The sequence below is a fragment of the Astatotilapia calliptera genome, chromosome 3 (genome assembly GCF_900246225.1).
Source record: "Astatotilapia calliptera chromosome 3, fAstCal1.2, whole genome shotgun sequence".
Taxonomy (NCBI): Eukaryota; Metazoa; Chordata; class Actinopteri; order Cichliformes; family Cichlidae; genus Astatotilapia; species Astatotilapia calliptera.
This window is the reverse complement of record NC_039304.1, coordinates 11,158,419-11,177,755: the sequence shown is the minus strand read 5'-3', so window position 1 is coordinate 11,177,755 and position 19,337 is coordinate 11,158,419. Positions and strand designations below refer to the sequence as shown.

The window sequence follows — 19,337 nt, the reverse complement described above, 5'->3', positions numbered from 1 at the left end:
TAAAAATACCCCTACAACTACGAAATCCTGCAATTGCAGTTTGGAGATATTATATCCGAAATATGTTTTATCAGTACTTCTCTATATATGACTGCACCACAATCTTTCAGGCCTGTTTTTTAACAGAAGGTGATCGGGCCTCATTGTATGCTTCAATCTATAGCAAACCAAAGAGACGCAGCATGCGGAACCTTAGCTTCTCTCCTAAGGTCTCTTATTTTGTCACACAACTACTTATGTCACTTTTATGTATACAATTAAGTGCTAATTATGCTTGCATTTGCATGGAGACCATCTGAAAATGTGCATTATTGCCCCCATTTGTGCAATTCACTCCTTGTATTTCCTTTCTCAGCAAGAAACACTTTGCAAACACACCTGCATGTAGTTAGTTTAACCCCATGGCTACTTTTTTCTCAATTTTGCAAAGTAAAAAAAAAAATATATTAAAAAGAAATAAAAAAAAAAAATCCCGGAACTCAGTAAGAGCTTCATACCTGGAAGGCCAAAATGAATAACTGTGCACACTGTGGAAAAGAGAAACCTGGGAGAACTTCTCCTTATTCTTTCCAGCATGCTGAAGTGAGATATAGAGAAAAAGGTTTTCTAGGCTTGCATGTAGAAATGTAAATGTGAGAGTAGATAACATGCATTAGATATCGCAATATCTCGATGTCCATCTCTCTGTATCAATATCTCGATATCCATCTCTCTGTATATAGATATATATCGAGATATCTATAGATAAATAGAGCTCTATCTATAGATATCTATGACAGATATATCGAGAGAGAAATATCTCGATACATCTCCGTCTGTCTGTGTACATTCACTCGCTAATGCAAATATCTAAAGGTATGTGAAATATCTAATCCCATGATAGCAGCTGAATGCATTTAGAAAATGTGAACATGAAGAGCTGATCAAGTTCAACCCGAGCGTCAGAATGAGGAAGAAATGTGATTTAAGTGGCTATCAGTGTGCCATAGTGCTGGTGCCAGACAGGTTGGTCTGAGGATTTCAGAAACTGCTGAACTACTGGGATTTTCCCCACACAACCATCTCTAGGATTTACGGAGGATGGTCGGAAAAGGAGAAAATATCCGGTGAGCAGCAGTTCTCTGGGCAAAAATGCCTTGTTGATTCCAGAGGTCAGAGGAGAATGGCCAGACTATCTTAGCTGATGAGAAGGCAACAGTAACTTAAGTATCAGCTCATTATAACCAAGGCTGTAAACAAGCATAACAAATGCAGAAGAGCGTCTCTGAACACAACATGTGGAAGGTTGAAGCAGATCGGCTAAAGCAGCAGCAAAAAAACGACGATGGGCGACACTCTTAAGGTGAGAACAGGAAATTGAGGCTATTATTTACATGGACTCACCAAAATTGGACAACAAAAGAGTGTAAAAATGTTCATGAGCCTCAATCAGCTGTGACATTTGGATGGTCGGGTCACACTTGGACATAAACAGAAAGAAAAGCATGGATCCATCCTGCTTTGTACCAGCGGTTCAGGCTGCTGCTGTAACTGAGCATTGTTTAAACACTACAGCCCACCTGAGTACCTTTGCTGATCATGTCCATCCCTTATGATCAGTGCACCTATCTTCTGACGCCGCTCCCAGTAGGAAGAGACACGGTCACAAACTCAAGTCATCTAAAACTGGAGCTGGAGATTCCCCAACATGGATGTGCAGCTGACAAATCTGCAGCTACTGTGTGATGTCATCATGTCAATATAGACGTAAAATCTCTGAGGGACGTTTCCAGCACTTTTTTAAAAATCTAAGCTGTGAAGAATTGGGCAGCTATAAAGGAACAATGGGGCCAGTAAACTCCAACTCTGTGAAATGTAATGAAACAGAAGACTAATATTAAAGTATCTCAATTTTAATCATATTAGTAGTAAACCGCCTCATTAGTGCTCTTTGACCTTTGGCTTTATAACAAAGACGGGGTCCAGTACAGATACCTAACTGGTGGGAGGGGGCAATGCGTGCCAAATCCTTATTCTGTGCATTTCCTATATATAGAATAACAAATCCCACCAATGGACTAAAAACAACACGGTGCCACATCTACATCTGAGCACACATTTTTCTGAAAGTGCATCCTTTTACTTATTTTAAATTAACTACATTGAGCCAGTGTAGGTCGTTGTCATCACTCTTCTTCCTCATTGTTAGTCTCCCACATTCTCCATCCCCAACTCCTCATCTTGGCTCTTCCTCCTCCTATAGCACATCTTCCGTCTCTTTTCCTCCTTCCTCTCCCCCCACCCCTCTACACCTCAGCCCTGTATTTGTCCTGCTCCTCATCTACATGCCTCTCTCTTGTGCACACACTCTCTCAGTCTGATGCTTGACGCTGCCGGAGACCGATCACAGCGCTTTCCTTTGCTGCTCGATGAGAAACCCACACTTCTTCCCCAGATAAGGACAAAAGAAAAGAAGATGAGATGCAGACAAATGGGAAAAAACAAAATCAAGAGTCAAGTGACTCTGTGGAAGCAGGACAAGTAAAAGAAAGATCCCTTCCTGAGGAGAGAGGAGATTTCTAAAAATACAAGCCAGCTTACTCTCTGCATTCTGTTATTTTCTCTCTCCCTTCTTTGTCCCCTCCTTCATTCAGTACCTGTTCTGTGGGATTAACATGACTTAAAATTCAATCAGCCTACAGCCCTGACGGAAGAGCGACAGAGGAGGCAGACAGAGCGCTGCAGCTGTCGACCGAGTGAGGGGACGACCAACGGGAGAGAGAGAGGCAGACGAAGAGAGAGATACCGACGAGAGAGAGAGAGAGAGAGAGAGAGATGGGTGTTTTTCCACGGAGCTGAGAGAGCGAAAGCCGCGGAGACGGAGAAATGTGACGGCTTCAGGAGTCATGGTGGTGGAATGATCCGGAAAACGAGGTTAGTAAATACATCTTTTTTTCTCACAGAGGGCAAAACAGGGGTGAAAGATGCTAGATGAAGATGAAAGAACAATGAGACGACTCGAAAAACAGAAAAATAGCTCTACTGTGCTTTTGAAGTAGCAAAGTGCGCACAGGAGGAGAAGAGGGAGAAACTGGAACGAAAAGAAATGAATTGCAGATAATAAAAATTAAATGTAAAAAAAAAAAAAAAATCCAGTGGGCTTGTAACATACATGTAGCTGCGGCACTAACATATAGATGCACACTGAAAGGAACACACTCGCCGAGAGACACTGACAGAGTGCAAAGATTTAAAGCACGATAATGAGATTGCTTTCTTAAAAGGTGCCGGTTTGATTGACAGGCCAGAGAGTGGAGGCGGGTGGACTTTTGAACCGTCTGACATTCGTGCCACTGATCAATAGACCAGTTGTTTTATTAGGCTCAGTGTGTGTCTGTGCGTGAGATTCGAAGACAGAGCAAGTGAACGGAGAGATGCAGAGGCTGTGCGTGCTTGCAGAGAGTATCGCTGCATGGCTACTTGGATGCGTGCGCCAGCATGTGTAAATGTGTTGCACGACTGTGTGCGTGCTGAGTGCATTTGTGAGCGCAAAAATCATCCATTGCAGCCTACCGAGAAGTGCTAAGAGGGTCTCGGAGCTATCGATTCCCTCTGACTGACAGGTGAGAGATAGAGAGGGAGTGTGGGAAACCGAGGGAGAAAGAAATGAGGGGTGGCAAGTTGAGGAGGGGGCCGTAAGAGAGGGGTGAGTGACAGAAGTTGTGGAAACAGGGAGGTGTGGAGGCATCAGAGGGAAAAGGGAGGTCAGCAGGGTGGAGCAGCGAAAGGCTGATTTATAATTTATGATGCACACAAAAGGAGTTTTCAAAATGGAGCACATGCACAGTACACACTGCATTTACACTACGTCTCTCTCGTTTTAGGTTTTCCAGCCATCTCCCAGGTTACTCCCAAACCACCTTTTCTGCACTTGCCTCCAAGGTCATCAACAAACGGCTAATTCAGCGTGGGAGAACAAATGCAGCAGCGAGTGTAGAAGAGCCCCGAGACACACCGGAGACCGCTCCGGGAAGTGAGGGACAAGAGGAAGGCGTGAAAAGAATCAAAACCGAGCGTGTACAAGAACGAAGAAAGGACCAGATGAATGAATAAAAGAAAAGGGGAGCTGAGAGTGGAGGCAAAAAAAGGAGCAAAGGGAGGGTGATGGAGGAGAGAGGTGGTGAGAAGGGGAGGTGAAGACTACTGCTTGGATTCTTACTTGACTGAACTGCTTGAGACAGAAAAGTTGAACCCAGCCATGAGGAAATCGTATCAAGATGCCATAAATAGGATTTTAAGCAAAGTGGATTCCTGGATTTTTTTCCAAACCCGAGTCTCTTTTTCGGAATACCGCGCCAGGATTGAGCGAGTAATTCAGGATTTCCCAGGTTTTCTTCATCTATAGAAGCCTAAGAGGATATCGTGGGATTGGAATTTCTCCAACTCTCTGGTTGTCTGACACTGACCTATATCCGTCTCCTTTTGATGTGTGTGGGGATGTGTGAGTGTGGAGTGGAGTAGGACAGGTTTCAGTGCAAGCACACAATAACCTCCCACCCCCCTGTGCTGGCTCAGAATAAGTAGAAACACCTGGGGCAAGATCTGTGCAACATACACACACACAAACACACACACACCCTCAAACCAGGATAACATGTGGAGCTGATTCGGATTATAGAGCCGCACAGACGGAAAAGGTAATGTCCATGCAATTCCACACACACACACACACACACACGGAAAATCTATATCTGCATGGCCAGCTCTCTTGTGCTGAATCATTGAGTAAATCAATGCAGTGCACACCAGCACTCACTGAACTGGGAACTCAGAGCTCTGTGCCCCTCTCACACACACACACACACACACACACACACACACACACACACACACACACACACACACACACACACACACACACACACACACACACACACACACACACACACACACACACACACACACACACACACACACACACACACACACGACTACAAAATGAACAAAAGTGCATTCAGAAGTTAGAAGTAGTGTCAAATCTACCACTTGGCACCAATTTTAAACTTTTCTTATCATCCTTGTATTCTTTTCACATCCTTTTTCACTCTACCCTCCCATTGAGAATCTGTGTGTGTCTGAGTGTCAGCCAGCCGTCTTGCATCACATTACCTACTAGGTGTGTCTCAGCTTGGCTTTCATCACCTTGCCTTTATGTAATCTCACCTGGCGTGCTGTGTGTGTCTGTGGGGTTGACTGTGTGTCTGTGGTGTCAGCAGCAGCAGCCTAAGCAGCACAGATCCGTACTAACCTCCCTTCGTTTGGGGCTTTTTACGTAAGCTTTGCCTGCGTGCGCACACAAACGCGCAGATTTGGCACACTGACACGGGAGATCAGACAGACTGGACAGACAAGGATAAGAGGGCGATGAGAAAGAAACGGAGAAGGGAGAGAGGGTAAATAGTGATGTGCGGAGATGGAAAAAGGAAAGGGAGGGGTGGCACATGATAGTGGTGGTGGGTATTGAAGGCTAAGAGAGGTCAGATGGAAGGATGGCAGAGGGTGAGTTATAATCAGTGACAGACTGTCATGTGACAAGGAAAAAACAATGAGTGGAAGAAGTAGGGAAGGATACACAGTGACGTGATGAAGGTCTTATGGTAACAGTGAAAAAGCAAAGAAATGGAAGGATCAAGATGAGCACAGTGTTGTATAATCGAGATTTCAGAAGCAAGAAACTACATTAAAATGAAGGCAGTGGGGGGAAAAAAGACCTGAGATGAGTGACTAGATAATAAAGTTAGAAAGAGACACATCCAGGCTAGAATACATGAATGAGGATTGACTGGGTAGGAATTAAAAATAGAAAAACAGATGAGAAGAAATAATTAACAGTGACAGATGGTCATCATTATGTTGCTTTCTACTGTTACCATTGGCTACAATTAGCCTTGCATGGCCCCAAAAACTCTGTTAAAGATCACTAACACCAGTAATGAACTATTTGGAGATATAACTAGGAGGGGAATACAACGTACCATAGGGCTTTTCCATGTAAAAAGACGAGCCAATTATCGAGTACCGGCTTATAGGAAGTGAAAAATCTACCTTAGAGGAACATTAATTATCCCAGAAACAAACGAGATTCAGCTTAAAACAATACGGCACATGTGAACAATAAGCTTTCTGAATAACCAAGACAGGGCTCATTATTTGCTCCGTTGATAGTTTACAGTTTTGACTCCCGCTTTGAACGGGGGCACAGCTAATGCAGAAGAAATGACGACTAACTCCTTTTGAAGTGCAACAAAGAGGCTGTTTGGTTTCTATTAAGCAAATCATCAATCTATAATTGGCTCTGCTCTCCTGCTACTGAGTTTCATAAGAATACAGAGCAGGTGAGTGTCATTTGACTCAAACAGTGAAATAAAAGCAGAATAAAAGAACAATTTCTCAATTATGTTGTTAATGCTCCACGTGGCTTCTTGTTACCGATGGTGCCTGCCCGTCATTCTCAGGCAACAGTAAGGCAGGTGAACAGATGGGGCACTTGCTGTTCAAAATACAAGACTTGCCAAGATAAACAAACCAAATGTGTGTATATATTATATTATATATATTTATTAACTGATGGGTTACCGGGCAGTGTTGGTTGTGTGCTAGTTAGTGTGATCTAGCTCAAACAACATGCAAATCCAGACATTTTTGCAGTATGAACTGCATCTGGCCTGTGAATTAAGACTAGGCTGGGTGATTATAATTATACTAGCATACTACAAGTCTGATTTGCTAATAATTACATTAAACTTGCTCTCATGCATTTTTTAATCTTTAGAAATGGTAAAAATACCCCAGAAAAGCCAGCTAAACGTAGATTAGAGCCCATTACTAAATACTTATGCACACCACTTCAATATAGCAAAAAGTCAAACTTGGTTATGGTGACAGGACAGTAGCTGGTCGCGGGGCGAGGCCTCACTGAACAGCTGATTAATGAACAAAGAGCCAAAAGGAGGATGAGGGACCCAAATAAGTGGAAAAGTCATGAACATTAATGATAATTACATGAAACAAAAAAAAAAAAGGCACGATTAAACATCAAAGATCATAACCTATGATGGATGTAGGATGTCCCACACCTGCTTGATTTAACCAACTTTCCATCAAGGAGAGAAGTGGAAAGTTTGAAACCCTGAAACAAGGGAAACACGGTTACTGTCAGGAGGATGGCACTTGATGGATGAATGGACGAAAGAGGGGAAGACAAACGGTGAAGGGAGAGACGTGAAAAGCTGAGCTGTTAAGGAATAGTGGGAGGATCAAAGGATGAGGCATCAGGCCGCTGTCGGGATCAGGGATCAGAGCGGCAGATGATGGACAGAGAGGTACAGAACGATAGTGTGATGAAGAGGCGTAATTACAACACTGTTTAAGATAGGGAGGAACACTCGGAGGATGTAGAGAGACTGAGTAATGAAGAATGAAAAGGCGAGCGATGACACTTGAGAGGTGGATGATAAGAGAGCGTGGGGATAAGGGAATAGAGGAATAACAATGTCTGAGAAGAAAAACTGCACTAATAAAACAGAGACACAAGGAGGAGGGGGTGTGTGTGAACGAATGGAATCAATCCGATGGGACTGAATGATAAAAGATTGAGTAATTAGACAGTTGGTAGTCGAACGTAGATTTGTAGGATGTAATGATAGCAACGAAAGGATGACAAAAAAAAAGGATGAAAGTCAAAAGATGTCAAATGACGGAAGGAAGTGTGAAGATAAAAGTAGAGAATGATTGAAGGAGCAAAAGAAAGTTACCAAGAGGTTACCCGTAAAGAGGTGGAAGGAGCGAGCAAACGTGCTGTACAGAAAGTAAGGAAAGACACGGGGATGAAAGTATGAGTAATTAAACTGTTGACAGTCTGTTTAGGCACAGCAGGTGCCTGATGAGCAGAACAAACCGTAACCACGGCAACCACTGGAGACAGATGGAGGGGTGGGTTTTGGGGACGGAGATATCCAGGAGATGGGAGAAATGGGGGAAAGTCGAGTGTGAACGTGAGGAAACTTGGGGGAGGGGTTAAGTGTGGGGTCGGAGATGTGGTGGAAATTAAGACTTCACGCAGCAATCGTATTTAAAGAGAAGTAGAAACTACAGCTAGAGACGAACACTGTTATCTGTGCTCTCTTCATCCAGTTCTGTGTTTTATTCTGCCACAGAACGATCTCTTATCCTTCTAGAGATTAGAGAACATGATGAGCACACCTCCATTATCAAAAAGCAGCTACGCTGAACTTGATGTCCTTTGTAGTGGCAAAACACACTGCAAATATAAGATGGTCAGTGTCAGTGTGCTCCAACAAGCTCCATCAGGCCTGACCCATTTAGTCCTGACCAAAACAGTGAGCAACAAAGAGAAGGGTCAGCTCAAAAATCACATAAAGGACACACACAAAGGAGAAACACGAATTAGAAAACAATAATAAAATTTATGGTTTCTGCAGCGTTTTATAAACACCTAGAACTAGATCCAATGAGTCCCAGCAGAATTTTGCAAATTAAGATTAGGAATTAACCCGCATATCTGTGAAAGATTAGTCCACTCTAGCTAATACTGATCCAAATCTATGAAACTAAATGAGAAAATTAGGTTTATGTAATGTGATTCAGCTATGCAGACTGAGAATTGCTAACAAAATTTCACAGAGTACTTTTAAACTTATCAGGCTAACTTGCTAATCCTGCTTTGTGAAAACCCCCTCTAGAGATGGAGGAAGAGAGCAGATGGATTTACAGGAACAGCACAAAACTTTGATGTGTTCAATCCCATCAAAACTTTTCTCCAACGAGCCTAAAATGCAAGATGTTATGACCCCATTTAAACCTTTTATCGCATGTTCAGTCTGTAAAAAGGCAGAAAAAGAGTAGGAAATATGGGGTCATACTTCCAAAGCCTAAGCGGTTTGGCATTCTTGCTGGATAAATGACTGTTGATTGTCCCAGCACTATACCATACCAAGACAAATCAAAGGTGCCCTTCAATCTGTCAGGTCCACTGACTGATATTCTGGGTGCATTTACTCTTCGATGATTGATTTTAGGCTTTTCATGAGTTTAAAACCAAGAACTGAAAAAGAAAGTCTGGGCTTTTAAAGCACCGTCAGAGTCTTTTAGACTGCTGAGATGCACATTCTTCACATCGAGTTTAAATCCAAGCCCGACAAAGGCAAACATCATGACCATCAGTTTGGAAGTATGTCCCACAATTCTGCCAAACACGCTGGGAACAGCTTCCTGCCAAACCAGCACTACGTCTTCAGTTCACATGTGTTTGTCTGCATTACAAATATCACCAACAGATGCAGTTGGTTGTAGATGTTCAAGTGAATCATGGTGCAGAATGCAGCGTGGGTGATGACTATCAGAAGGAACCGGCTTGTACTTAGTTGGAAACACTTAAGTCTCACAGCAAAGCACGCAGCATTTCTGCATGTATCAGCACTGCTAAGCATTAGAATATGAGACGCAGTAATCAACAAACTCAAGGGAAACCAGTTTCCCCTGCAGGCTCATTGCAGTGCAGCCTTGTTTTGTCTGCATTAGTATCACACACTGGGGGGAAAAAAGCTCTTTGTGGTGAGTTACATTGCAAGTTGTGATTCATAACAGCTAAAAGTGGCTTCAGATCAAACGCGCCTGATGCTAACGAGACTCGAGCAAGGAATCGCTTATATGCTACATGCTACATTTATGCCTCCTTCTGATTCTACTTGTGCTACCCATCTCTTATCACTGGCCTTTTGTCTTTCCTCATTTAAGTTCCCTTGGTTCAGAGAGGGCCATGAGAAAGATGGGTGACCACTAGAGCAATATAGAAAATCGAATGACATAAAATAGAAAAAGGGTAGAAAAAGGAACAAACACATTAGTGAAGACAGTTTATTTTTTATAGAAGTGTGCGCCTGTGTGGAAGTGTGTGTGCGCCCGTCTGTGCAGCATTAATCAATACATCCATCACTGTGATGCAGAGGCCTGGCTGGCATGTCACTGACCTACTGTGCTGGATGCAGAACGCTGATTGGGTAACTGTTCTCTTACTCAGGATTTCCCCTCACTGAGCTGAAAAGCCTGCTGAATCACCAAACTGCCACATGCATACACACACGCGCGCGCGCTTTTCCACCAAGCTGCATCCCGTGGCGTCAGCCAATCAGGGTCCATATAATTGGCGCTGCAGGGTGTCTGACTGGTGGGGATGTTGACAGATCAGCAGTGGTGTGTTGGCACATCATTTGTAGACTTGTATTTGTACTGAATTTGTGGTTGATTAGCCTTATCGACGTAAACACGCACAGGTGCACACGCACAAAAGCATCCATTGATAATATGGTGCTGAAAGGCTGACATTAGGTTGGAGTTCGGATGGAAAGGCAATCAGATAACGAGCAGTCATCTGCTTATAGAGAAATAAGCGCCAAAACAGGTCAATAAGGGACAATGAAGCTGAGCTTGAAAGTTAGAGAGACGAAGATGAAGAAAGAGCATCAGAAGGATTAAAAAAAATAAAAACAGGACAGGAAAATGCAAGCACATTATGTTCACGGTGAGTGGCAGGTCAGCTATTTTACACCACTTACATTACTGTGTGTCTGCAGGCAAATTTGTGGATGTAAACATAACCATATTTAAGTGGGTGCAAGTTTAGAAGTTCAAGAATGTGACTGAAGAAAAATAAACTAGGATTAGAAACTGAAGCAAGAGTTTCTCCTGGGTGACCCCTCTGTCTGCAAACTCAAATGCACACAATCAACCTTCACTAAAATCTTACAAATCAAGAAAGAGAATATCTACTGGTACCAGACTTAAGGGTAATAGGTGTCACACCACAGGTTAAGTCACTAATATTTAACAGCACATCACAATTAGAATATGGGAGCATTTTTTAGAAGCAGATAGCCAGATGAGCACAATAAATTTGAAGAATCTTTAACTTGCTTTCATCTACAATAAGGTGTTGAATGAGGAACATGCGTATGTTCACGTCCCTGTGAACATACGTGAACAGTATGTTGTTTTTCAGACCTTAAAAACACCTTTCTGAACTTTAAAAGTGACAACTTGGTCGCTGCAGAACAAAGCAAAGATTTCACAACCTCCTGCTTTAATTTTCAAGTTTCACATGTGTTGAGCTCGAGGCTCTTGACATCATGCAGCCATTTAATCCATCCTTTCCCCTAACGACCCCACTGATGTCATGTGACATCAGCAGCCTGCACTTGTTTTAACCTCGGCACGCTCGCACAAAGTGCTTTGCAGTGCGTTTCTCTTTCACCCACCTCCATGCATCTTGAAGTTCAGTGCCTTGCCCAAGGTCACATTTGTCAAAGCGTATGTGGCCATGTCTCAAACAACCAACTGTGCAATTAGTGGCCAACCCACTCTGCTACAAGAACCGTGTCCGCCCCGCAGTCCGTGTGATTCAATCACGGAGAAGTCTTAAAGAATGGCTCGTGGATGCCAACTGATGCAAACACAATTTCCTTCACAATCAGCGCAATATGGAATAGCATCAATGAGCATGTGGAAACACAGAGAGCGTCAGCTATTAATTACATGATTTTATTGGCTTACTTATTGTCATTGTGGAATTTAATTAGATCCTACTATGCTATTGCCATCTGGAGTAAGAAGTCATCAAAAGAGAAAAGCATTGAGCTGCTTCCCCCTATCAGCAGTATGACAGCTATCCTCCACAATGAAAAATTATTACTCTCCAAGTAGAAAAGACACTCTGGCACAGCAATGTAACCAAGTTATTTTCAGTGCTTTATGTCCCTTATTTGCTCAGCTGTCCCCGTGATCCAGCTGCTGAATCCATCTGTAAGATGTATAGAAAGAGACTGCTAGCATTTACAAAAGGATGTTCAAAACATAATGTTGAAGTCCTGCTTTGCATTCTGAGTGACAATGAAGCATTACAACGATTAAGAAAAGCTTCCCGGCGAAAAGAAATGCACACACAACACAAGCTGTGCTGGTACACTTCTATAATGGCCACAAATACCAGTAGGAAGAAAGTTCAGGCGGTGTATACGAGAGTTACATAACAAATCATAACGGCACCACTCCCCGTCCCTCTGTGCCAATGAAGTGCCAAAGAAAATCACTGTCACCTCTGTTGTTTGCCAATTCAATTTACCTCCCAGAAAATATAATCCCCAAGCTGTGCAGTTGTGTGGGCTTTCCAAGGGGAGGAAACTAAATTACAAACCCTCAGCAAATAATGGGTTATTGGCTGCCACAGTTATAACAACCTTAATGGTAATGACACTGTTAGAGAACTGGAAAGAAAGCCTCCAAAGCTATATGTTCATTTGATTGATGAGGAACAAAATAGCCAGATGGAGGTGCACATATGTGAGCCGTGACACCAAGTAGAGGCCTACTCGTTGCTGTGGTTCATCACGTCAGGTTTTCCTGCTCAGCCTCTCCGTGGTTCACCAATTCACAGCCAGCGCCAAATCAGAACAGCAGGGTTAACACCTGGTTTTTGGGATGTCTGGCACATCCTGCAGCCGAGCGCTTCCACATATTGCACGAAGGGAGGTCTGGCCACTGTGACAGCCACACTTCAAAAAGAATCACAGGTAACCGAGGTGGTTCAACTTTTATGACTTTTTAAGCAGTTTTTAACAAGCCACTCCAAGTTCATTAAAGACTGGGTTGCTTATCTATGCAAAGCTGATGCGAAGTGGCAGCTTTTATAAAGCCAAACTTCAAAGACTCCATCAATATTGCCATTTTTTTTCCTACTCCAAACACAGTGAGCGGAGAACAAGCAGAGTGGGTTGCTTTCTCTTAAGTGTTGCCATGTTTAAAGATTAGATAGTTTCAAGAGCTCCTGGCTTTTCATAAGGTACAGTAGCCAAAAGCACCCTACAACGCTAGAATCTCTCAGATCAAACACTCGTGTCTTCAAATTTTGTACAAATAAGAGTAAAAGCTCTTCAGACTGCTTAAGAAAAATCGCCAAAACCACCAGAGTTTTTATGATCTTCATGCAAGAACTGTGAAATGTGCCTCAGTGAGACAAAAACAAGGATAATATATGAGCCACTTAGTACATAAACTGATGGGAAATTTCACAGGAATGAAAAAACAAATAATTGAACCAAAAACCCAAATGAAAACACGTTAAATATCTGGCTATGAGACGTTCCAGGAATAGAAACAATTATTGAAATCTTCCAAACAGGAAGGATTCCAACAGGAATTAGTGAGAGTGGGTATTGCATACAGATGAATATACGAGTACGTACACACACATTCATTTCTTCCTCTTTCAAATACAACAGAGGCTTGGGAGGAATTAGTTGAGTCGAGTATTTCATAAGAAGTGTATTATTTTGGAGTGCCACTGTGAAGAGACTGCAGTCTTTTTATTTTAAAGAGAACACACTTCACTTCTTTCACTCCTACTATTTACCTCAGGGGTTCTGTGAGCTTTCTTTCCTCCCCATCAGTACCCCCATCTGTATGGCAAAAAGATGAAAAGACCGAAAAAGGACTCCACACAAACGAGCATGTTTTTGTTCTTTCTTGAGAGGCCCATGCTTGACACAAAGATTAGGATTACACTGTAACTCCTGTTTGAAAGATAATGATCTTCACACTTCTCAGTCAGCCAAAGACCTGAAACAAATCTAAAGTTGGAGCGTTTGTAATCATCTCATTTTCTTTTGGGACAGCAGCCCGTAGTTTGCTTAGTTGGGTTACTAAATTCTACTCCTACAACAACAAAACAGCATTTAGAGAGGAAACAAAAAGACTACTTTCACATACTTGGCCTTTACTTTTAATTTTCTGACCTCAAGATGTGGTGCTTTAAATGTCCCATCCCAACTTATCTGTAATTTTCTTGACCACTAACCTCGCCACTCCTCCTTACCTCATCGCCTTTCACTCCCACTTCTCCCACCACTATCGTGACGGCGATGACATACAGAGTCGTTTTTAGCAGCTCTCCCTTCCTCTAATCAAATCCCGTCTTCCCTCCCTCATCCCTCTCTCTGACAGCGATGGATGGCGGCCTTCACCCGTTTATCGCCTTTACATATTTCTCTGCCCATCCGCTTAACGACACGCATTCACACACAATGACTTCATCCCCCTTTCTCTCCATTTTCCTCAAACTCTCCTCTTCCATCCCACTTTTCCTCCGCTCGTCACACAACTGGCTTCATTTTATCCCATCTTGCACCCTTCCCTCCTCCATCTTATGTACTCCATTTTTTTTTTGCTTCCCACTTTCACTGTATTTCATGCTTTAGTCTCTCCTTACCTCTGCATTTGTTGTTTTTTTCCATATCCAATACCGTTACCCCGTCCCTGTGCTTTCTATACATACTAAAGAGGACCAAGTACGACAGAGGAGCGATAGTATCAAAAGGATGAGTGGGCTTACAGTACACACGACTGCTGCAAGAAGAGGCTACGTGGGTGTTCTTTTGTTCCTTGCCTAGAGAGAGTGTGTGTCTATGTGTCGGCCTCCCTATAATTATGATTGTGTGGGAAGACTGTTTTGGTATGCTCGCAGTTGTTTCTGTATGCAAGTGCTCACCTAATATGAAGGGCCTGGATTATGAGTAAGAGTGCATGCTAGAAAGCCTTAGTGTAACCGAAAAAGAATTTGAATGCGAGCGAATGAAAGGCTGCCTCCATATTTGATCTCTGCATTTATGCTAGCGGAGCTTTTGCGTACTGTAACATCAAACAATGCAGCAGAGCTCAAGTGCATGCCAGCCATATGAATAGACAGTCAAATGATGCCGCTTTAAAACTTTCCATTCATTTCTACCTCCAAACTAAACGCCTTGCAGTCCAGCATTAACTGCTTAGTGGCAACGCGATGTCTGGCTGTCAGTGATTTCTGACTGAAGCCTGTTGGGACACCTATTCACAGCCCAATAAGATCTGTGGATTACCGTGCTTGTGATAAGTGGCTTCTGAGAGCAAATACAAATCCCCTTGTTTATAAACATTGCAACATTCCCTAAGTCGATTATGGGCTAATGGCATTTGCGAGTGCCAAAGTGGATTCGCGCACACACGCCAATCTGCAGATTTGGAAATATAATCACAAACCTACATGTGCAAACACACAGACACACATGGATTTTATTAACATTATTAATAGTGGCTGGCATTTAAAAGGCCCCGACATTAATAATGATCCACAGAAACCAAGGACAACAATGGACCAAGTGCATTAGGTCCAACATGTGAAAAACAAACTTCAAACAGACGCATTAGAGCTTTTACCACAAGTCATGCCTTAAGCTTATTTTAATTTGCATGGGTTCGGGTTCAACAGTATCACAGAAAAAACACTTAATGAAAATTCATCATTTTAAAGCCATTAGTGGCAACGCATTCAGCAGTGTTTGTCCTCACTAAGAGAAGCGGCACCCTCCAGGGCTTGTGGTGGGTGTTAAAACTGAAGCTTGCTGGAGTTGGGGTGAGGTCAGGTTCAGTCTCTTGGCACCGAGTTGTGCTCCAGAGCAGAGGGTACAGAGTAGATCCTTCCATAGATGCTTTTAGCTCATGTTCTCACTCTCACTTTATGCAGCCTTTTTTGCTCTCGTCAACAGTCTGTTTCCTGCTCTCTGGACAGCTATGGGTTCACGCAGGGTCGTGCAAGAAGAGATTTCCCAAAATAGAGTAAAAAAACAAAACAAAAACACCTGCAAACAACAGATATGGTACACAAGCCTAAGAGCTTGGATGAGCTAGCAAATACACATGTACCTTCATATTAATAGTCTGTTGTTCATACTCCTCTTTGTCTAGTTTCCGGCGCATTTTTGTGCTCTTCTCTGTGATTTATTTCTTAATCATTAATCTTTTATCGACTGACCTCCTTGACTTTTTTTTTTTGTCCCAAAAAGTGTCAAGTAGGCTTTGTCCCAGTGGGCTTTTGTCCTTATTGCTATATACTGCGATGTCTTGTTCTCTGTGCACGTGTGCCTGAGCGAGAGTGCAAAAAAGTGTGGGTGTGTTTGTGTTGACACACATAAGTGTGTCCCCGGCTTATTGCAAATTCAGCAGCAAACTCTTAAGAGCACAAGAAGACTTCCTAAGTGCAGACAAGTGTCACATTAATTCACAAACAGGAACACGCACTAGACAAGCATGGTGGGAGTTCATGTCTACAACCGTATATAGCAAGTGCAGATACTTACCTAGCTTATTTCAGTTACTGCACGCGCACACATGCCGTACTATAGCTTTCTGAGGCATCGGTACAAAGCGTTAGATAAGAATTTATTGATTCCCAGAGGGGAAAATCCAGTGTTACAAGAGTGTCACACACACAGACCAAAGAGACAAGGAAAGATAAGAGGGGGGAAGAACTGGAATCAAAAAAAGCTATATATTTGTATAACAGATGAACAGAGATAAATATCAGGCAAAAGCTATTTTCAACTAGTGGTTAAAAACTGAAAAAGTTAAGGTTAAGGCATTGCTGTAGGTTACATTATACGCAAGTGACAGTTACCCGATAGAACCAGGTAAGATTAGAAATGTAGGAAGTTGATTTGAGGGATTTATAAGCTGTGGCAAACATCTGAGTTGTATCATTTCAAACAAGAGGATTTGTTGAGTTTCACATCTGAAGATGTAATCTGGGTACCTTTTTGTGTGCAGATTTTGGAATCACAAATAAGAATGGGTCACCAGAGGTGTACTGGCTAAGGTCCAAAGGAGACTTTCTCAAATACAGTCAACTGTATGTCCTACACCGACTGTCACTAAAGGGAACACATGAATCAGAAGAAACACTCATCCTAGGCTGGAAGCAGCTATTAAATGCCATAGTGCATCAGGCATACTGCTGTGTCACTCTTTATTTTTTGCATAAATATGAAATTTAAAGAAAACTCCTCACAATTTAAAAAACTTAAAGTATTTACTTATTGGATTAACATGTTTACTACTTGCATCTTTATCACTGTTAAAGAGGGAAAAAGATGCAATGAGAGCATGGAAGAAGAAAAGAGTGAAAGAAAAAGAGCGAGAGTAAATGAATGGGACAGGGTGCTATCTATCTCTTTGGCTCTGATCGATCAGCAGCTGAGCAGATCAGTTACATCCAACTTGTGTGCCAGAAAGCTTCAATACTGCACTGCTCTGGTTGTAAATGAGATCTCCTCCATAACAGAGGAAGAGCACCAAATGAAGGAGAGAGTGAGACGCTGAGTGAGTAAGAAGAAAGAGAAATGACAGTTTGGGAGGGGAAGAAAGAAATCAAGAGAAAGCAGATGGAGAGAAGAGATGAGTGGGAAAGTTAGATAAATGAAGGGAGGGAGGAGAGAAATAGCGAGGAGGGAGGGAGGGAGCCTCTGAGACAGGCAGGGTGCAGCATATAATCATGTGTGGTTTGCAGGATCAGAGGGTGTGTGTTTGCATGTGTGGATAGTTTGTGACTGAAAGTTAGAGCAGCACTGGCAAGGAGACATGGAGGGCAGCAGAATCAGCAAGCGATAGGGAGACGAGACAAAATGACAGAGGAAGTGCTGCCGGAGAAGGTGGTGAGGTAGTGCTGTGACTGACAACATTGTCGTACTTGGGTTGCCTCAAGGGCAGACAAGACGGAGAGAAAGAAAAAGAGGGAATGAGACATAAAGAAAGAAAATGTGGTAATTTACAGAATAGCCAGAGGCAGAAAGATGGAAGGTGAGCAAGGATGCAGAAACAGGATAGGCAAAGATAACAAGGAAGACAACTGCAGGGAGAGGATAGAAGATGAGGAAACAAAGCCCGATCCCTGGAAATAGAGAAAGAAGAGGAGCGGTACAGTAAGAGAGAGGTGTGGGAGTGGACAGTGTGGGCAGGGAGGACACGAGGAGAAGGCTTTCACAAGGAGAAGAGGAGACAGAAGGTGGAAATTAAAAACAGAGTGAGAGTAAGGCCAGGAGAGTTATTAGATGACTGAGAAGAGCTAAGCAACGAGAGTAGAGGAGGAAAAAATGAATGAGACAGACAAAGGTCAAATGACGGTGTGGAGACAGATGCAGGACGCACAACAGAGGACTGCACGAGCATTACTGACATTCAGCATGCCGCAGGCAAACCAAGTGTTAGCAAAGCGTGGGGTAAAGCTGGTTTAGCGCCGATCGTATGAAGACACCACCTGACATTAGGGCTTTTCAGGGAACATGGCGGAGAAGACACATTTTTATGCAGTATTACACTTTGCCAGAGTATTGTCACATTTTAGTATGCATGGCTCCACAGGAGTGCAGGAGCAGTCGACTTCCAGCATCAACCTGCCCCAGGGACTGGCTGTCACTGCAGGCTTCCGTGCCTTTGTCCTCCTCCCCACACTCCCACCATCCCACTCTCTCCTGCTGCAAGCATTTTCATCCTTCCTTTTCTTTTTTTTGAAAATGATGACACTAGACATAAGGAAATAACAATCCCTGATATCATTGCTAAGCTGGAGAGCATCTTGGGAGTTTTATTTTTAGGCTGGGTTGAAAACGGTACAGAGTTCCTGGTAGTCATTGCAGCTTCCCAGAACAACCAAGAGGCACTCAAGTAGCAAAAAGCAATGTTTTCTAACTCTGCAGTCTATTGACGTACAACTGAACGGCTTGATGGGATGGGCAGAAAACCGGGCTCATGCCCAAACTGCATTGCTCTTGATAACTAATATCTCATTGGTTTAATGTGCTGCCCAAGCATCATGCTTCAACAGGAAACGCAGGATATTAAAGCAGCAATGGAACCATTCAATAAAGCAAAAAAGTAGTTCTTGCGTGATCTATACCACCTTTTTCATTCCTTCCCCTCAGCTTTTACCGAGAACATTTGAGATCCCAAGATTAAAAAAAAAAAAAAAGTATATTCATTTCAGGCACTAGAGTTCTCATCTTCTCATTTACTCAATACAAAGTTATCATTCAAAAAGGAGACAGTGTAGCCTGGTCTAATATAGAGCTCACATTTTGGAAGCAGACCAAAACTACCATGTAGCAGTCTTGCTATCCGAGCTAGACTGCAAACGCTCCTCTAGTTTCAGGCAGAAAGAGTAAAGCCAGAATCTAATGGAAAATATTGAGCCGCAATTTGCGTCAACCTGTAAAGCCATCGTGATGCATAGTTATGCCTGGTCATTACTCAAAGTATTGGGTTGCACATACTGTATATCACCGTGTAATCATCACACTCTAGTTTCTGCACTGTCAGTTTACAGATTGCTTCATATGAAAATATCCCCATCGTTCTTCAGTGATGTTTTTGTGTCCGTCCGTGACTCACCATCTCATCTCCCCTCATCGCATCTCTGACTGTTATCA

General features: G+C 42.8%; 2 protein-coding genes across 6 annotated transcripts in view; one reads left to right on the top strand and one right to left on the bottom strand.

Moving 5' to 3' along the window:
- Nucleotides 1-19,337, bottom strand: part of pcxb (pyruvate carboxylase b) — a 291,444-nt gene that overhangs the window by 77,753 nt on the left and 194,354 nt on the right. The window lies entirely within an intron of this gene.
- The window catches only part of LOC113018602 (leucine-rich repeat and fibronectin type-III domain-containing protein 4), a 38,335-nt gene continuing 20,168 nt past the window's right edge, over nucleotides 1,171-19,337 (top strand). For both annotated transcript variants that reach the window (XM_026161750.1, XM_026161749.1), the window contains exons 1-2: nucleotides 1,171-2,913; nucleotides 3,864-4,676. The gene's annotated coding sequence lies outside the window, so the exon portion shown is untranslated. The remainder of the gene's footprint in view (nucleotides 2,914-3,863; nucleotides 4,677-19,337) is intronic.